Consider the following 5,147-nt stretch of genomic DNA (forward strand, 5'->3'; position numbering starts at 1 on the left):
GGCTTGCCGTGATCCTTACCAGAGGTGAACCGTGGGCAGGTCACTCTGCCTGGGCCACGAATCATCCCCTTGGCCTCCAATCTCCTCCTTGCCTTAATGCGGGGGGGGGGGGGGGGGGGGGGGGGGGGGGGGGAGGGCGCACACACACACACACACACACACATCAGTTCTGGGTATTAATCCTTAGCTTTTTCACTCAAGGCTGATACTCTATCATGTCTGCCACAACTCCACTTCTGGCTTTTTGGTGGTTAATTGGAGATGAGAGTCTCACGGACTTTCCTGTCCAGGCTGGCTTTGAACCTCTGATCCTCAGATCTCAGCCTCCTGAGATACCTAGGATTAAAAGCATGAGCAACTGACTCTCAGCTGCCTTAATGTCTTTTAGTACAACCCTAATCTTTACTGCTTCTGACAGCCAACTCACGGGCAGCTGTACGTCTGGGACACCCGAGGCAGGCTTTGGGTTTGTGTCGTGTCTCCCCGCGCTCCACATCTGCATGCTTCACTCCTTCCTCAGGGATGACCTCCACATTCACCCCACACCCCCTTAAAACACTTCCGACAACAGACACCACGGTGAAAAGCCACATGCCACTTATTTATGATCTGTTTTCCTCAGCACGCATCCTGTCAGGACAGGACGCTCTTCGTCACGTTCACTCGGTGCCCCAGATCCTCACGTGGAATCCAGCACCTGGTGCATACTCTAGGGAATATTGCCCAGGAGGCCTCTGCTGGCTTTGGTTCATGAATGGTAAAGTGCTCTACTTCTTTTAGTCATTTACTTTTCCCTTGAATTCTATGAGAGAGAAACTGAGGCTTACCCCCACCAAGTGTCTTTTTTTATGTTTGTTAGTTGTGGGGCTTGAACTCAGGGCTTGGGAACAGTCCCTGAGTTCTTTTGCTCAATGCTAGCACTCTACCACTTGGAGCTACAGCACCACTTCTGATTTTCTGGTGGCTCATTGGAGCTAAGAGTCTTACGCACCTTCCTGCTCAGACTGGTTTCAAACCAGGATCCTCAGATCTCCGCCTCTTGAGTAGCTAGGATTACAGGTGTGAGCACCAGTGGTGCCCAGCTCCCAGTGCCATTTAGTGTCATGTTCCAGTTACTAACTTGAGGAAAGTGGGCTTTGATTTCAGGGTGATCACTTTCTCCAGCACTGGTTGGTCAGCATGTGCATGTGGTCCAGTGAAAGCATGTGATCTCACCCTCCCAGCCCGATGAGACTCTTATCTCCAATAAACCATCAGAAAACCGGAAATGGTGCTGTGGCTCAGGTGATAGGGTGCTCGCCTTGAGCTGAAGAGCTGAGGGACAGCGCCCAGGCCCAGAGTTCAAGCCCCACAATCGACAAAAATAATACTCATTGGTACCTGATGCAACAGACATGAGACCTCTCAGACACCTGGCCTCACCTTTGGATGGAGCTCTACCAGCCAAGGAGAAGCTGTGGGCCCGGCTGGGTTCCACCTGGAACCAACTGCAGCCTGGGGCCCACAAGTACCTCCCTCCGTGGTGCCCAGACCAAGGACCTCCCTCTGTGGTGCCCAGACCTGTGTGCAGTACTTCTGGTCTCTGAGCCTGACACTTCCTGTGACTCAGCTTCAGGCCCGCAGGACCCTCTGAGATGCTCCTGCAGAGCAGGGAGGGATGACAGCCATCACACACATGTCCCGTTTCCTCTTTGCTGGGCTCGGCCACTATAACTCCTGATTGACAGATGAAGAAGTCAGGGCAACAAAGGCCAAGTGCCAAGAACTGGAGTTCACACCCAGGGCTCCGGCTGGTGTTCTTTCCTGTGACATTTCACGCAGGTGTCTGCTGGGCAGAGACTTACGAGCTAGAGACACAGGGAGGGACAGAACAGAGTTCCAGATGCCCGATCGAAGACACCTCCGCTCACTGGAGTATGGCCCACGCACAGAGGAAGCACGGGGTCTCTGGGGCCAGCCTGCCGAGCCGAGTGGCCTTTATTCATGGCCCGTGTGGAGTACGGGACTTAGACCAGCGAAGTGCATGGTTAGGAAATGACAAGAGGGGACAGGGAAGGCTGGAGAGGATGACGGGTCCTTCAGTAGGCCTCCCAGGAGGCAAGGGGAAAACACACAGAGGAACAAGCTAGTATCCTTGCTCAGCTGCTGGCCAATCAGGGCAGCGAGAGGGTGCCTGCCACACCTCCCTGCCCATGGTTGCCATGACACTGTCCCTGATACTCATGACTCATGGTCCTGGGTCCTCAAGGCCACTGATGTCCGCCACCCCCCTCTTTCGGAAGACAGTCTTGTACACAGTGTTCTCTATGGGATGCTCTGTCCTGGTCCGCCCACTTGCACATCTGGCAAGCTACTATTCATGAAGTCAAGCCCAACCCACAAGTCTCCGCTGTCTCAGCTTTCTCCTGGCTGCCTCCACCCCTGGCCTGTGGGTCCACACCTCAGACACAGCTTCGGTACCAGGAAATCTGCTCGCAGGAGCAGCTCCCCACCACTGTCACCTCTCCATTGCCGGAGGTAGCCTGGTGGCACGCTTGGGTGGGGCTCAATGATCTATTTGTGTGTCTGTGGGACCTTCCAGGGGCTGGCTCTGGGATCCAGCACATGCTGCCTGGGTGACTTTAGCCAGCTGTTTTACTTCTCTGGGCCTATACTATAAAAGGGAAAAGGGATTGTAGCCTGGCAGAGTTGGCGGGAGGAATTAGCTGAGATGAGACATGCTTTTGTTCAGTCAATGCTCAAATGATATGAGAATGTTGAGGGCTGGCAGAGTGGGGACTGTGGCAGAGCACGAGCCTACTGCAAATCCCAGGACCGTAAATAAATAAGAAGCAACTCGGTGGTGCTTTCTCCAAGAAGCTGCCCCCGACTGACTTGGCTTTTTTTTTCCTGTGCCCCCTCATAATCTTGGAGAGCCTCTAGCAGGTTCAAGGAAGTACCTGTACGACTCTTTCCTGAACTGAACTAAAGGACTTTGTTGGAGGAGCAGGGAGGTCCTGGGGCCAAAACTCAGGGCCTGGACACTGAGTTGTTTTGCTTTTATTCCTTCAAGGTTAGAGCTCTACCACTTGAGCCACAGTTCCACTTCTGGCTTTTTGGTCATTAATTGGAAATAAGAGTCTCACAGACTTTCCTGCCCAGGCTGGCTTTGAACCTTTGATCATCAGATCTCAACCTCCTGAGTAATTAGGATTATAGGTGTGAGCCTACAACTTGACAACTAACTCTGGGCCAAGCAGCAGGGCAGGGCCATCTCCTCCAGACCCTGGAAATGAGTCTGCTGTGTGCATGACTGCAGAACTGCCTTTCTAGGAGGCCCCTCTGGGCTCCATGCATTGATCATGCCAGGCACCCGAAGAGGTTACCTCTGTCACCAAGAAACAACTTTGTGGAGGGCACACATCAGGAACACCAAGAGCCATAGCCATCCTGTAGGAGGACAAAGCCAAGGGCAGCGTCTCAGCCTCTCTAAGGCCAGTGTGAGGACTGAAAGCCAGCCGAAACCTTGGGCGCAGCACCTTGTCCCTGATGTGTTGGAAATCAGGAGGTGCTACAACGAGATCCGGCCTTGCCTGGCAGACAGGACAGGGCCCTTGCCAATGCTTTCCCTGAGGCCCCATCAGGGAGACCATGGCCCAGCCTCAGCCGCCTGCTGCAATCTCACTCCAGACATGAGATCACCCCTGGAGACTCTGCGGCTAGAGGTGCAAGCACCACAGACTGTTCAAGGCCAGGCTGTCCTGGGAACTTTCCCAAAGGAAGAGACGTACACACAACCCCCTCCCCCCCCACTCCCCTGGGCCCCCAGCCTAGGCTACCTCAGAGCTGACATTCTCTTCCTCCTTGCACTGGCCACCTTGTCTATCCTGCTAAGTCCAGCACATAGTAATTGCTCAATAAACAAATGTAGAATGGTTGTTGCATGTCCTGGGGAATAGGGCAACCAAAGAACTAGGATCCAAAGAGTCCTCGGGCTGGGGTGGCCGGCAGGAAGCCAGACTGTCAGCCCCCTTGAGATGCACAGCGCCGGGGGTTCATCAGTGCCCACCAGGAAGTGCGCAGCCCAGCCTCCAGAGCATTCCGTGCCACTCACCTCACCTCGAGTGCCTCTTACATCCCACCCTGATGTGTGGGTTCCCAGTTCTCCTGCCACCATGGGGCTGCAGGACTGGGGACTGTCCCAGTGGGCCAGGTTCCTGCCTTTCTCTGGGTCTTCCTTAAACTCCACCCACATATGGGGGGAATCCACCTGTCAAGTCTCACTAGCCCTCTAACTGTTTTAATCTGCCTGGCAAGTTGGGGGCCGGGGGGTTGGCAGTTAAGGTATAACCAGAGGGCAACAGTGGACTTCCCAGGGTCTTACAGCCAAGAGGTGGGCAGAGCAAGGGCCAAATCTCCAGATGTCAAACTTGAGTCAGCCCTTCTCCCCTTGCCTGTATTGGCTGAAGGCTGCAACTCCACACTGCACCGCGGGACTCCACCCCACCCCCACCCCCAGTCCCCTCACTGCCCAAGCTCTGGGCCAGGGCCAGCCCTAGTTAGGGCTTCCCAGCCTGGGCCTCATTTCTGCATTTGGCCGGGCAACTGTGGTGTGACCAGGCCTTGGACCCCAGCCTGCTCAGGAGGAAAATAACTATGGCAGGTCTGGGGTGGACCAAAGCAGGACATCACTCGGGTGGTCTTGAGAGAGCTTCATGGTGCCCTGCCAGGTGAGGGTGGATTCCCGGGCCAGCAGGAACCAGAATCCAGGAGTGGAAGCACCTGGGGATCCCAGGCCCAGCGTCAGCCGGGCTGAGCAGGAGGGGCTCCCCCCAGAGCCTTAGGCAACCCCAGGCCCCAGCCCAGGTGCCAAGCCCAGAGGAGCAGGAAACACCTGGTACAAAGGCCAGGCTGCTGGGGATGGGACGCAGAAAGCAGCACTCCAGGGCATCCTGGGGTGGGGGGGTCCCTGTCTCCAGAAGATAGGGAACAGAGGGGAAACTGAGGCCCAAGAAGGCCCAAGTGATAAAGCTAAGGAATGTCCAAGCCCAGAGACATGTGGGGATGCCCTGTCTTCCGGGCCGGCGCCAAGTCACCCCAAGGGGACTCACTCTTGAGCCCTACTGGGGTGCAGATATGAACTGAGCCCCACCCCCACCGCAAGCTAG

The sequence above is a fragment of the Dipodomys ordii genome, unplaced genomic scaffold (genome assembly GCF_000151885.1).
Source record: "Dipodomys ordii isolate 6190 unplaced genomic scaffold, Dord_2.0 Scaffold2, whole genome shotgun sequence".
NCBI lineage: Eukaryota > Metazoa > Chordata > Mammalia > Rodentia > Heteromyidae > Dipodomys > Dipodomys ordii.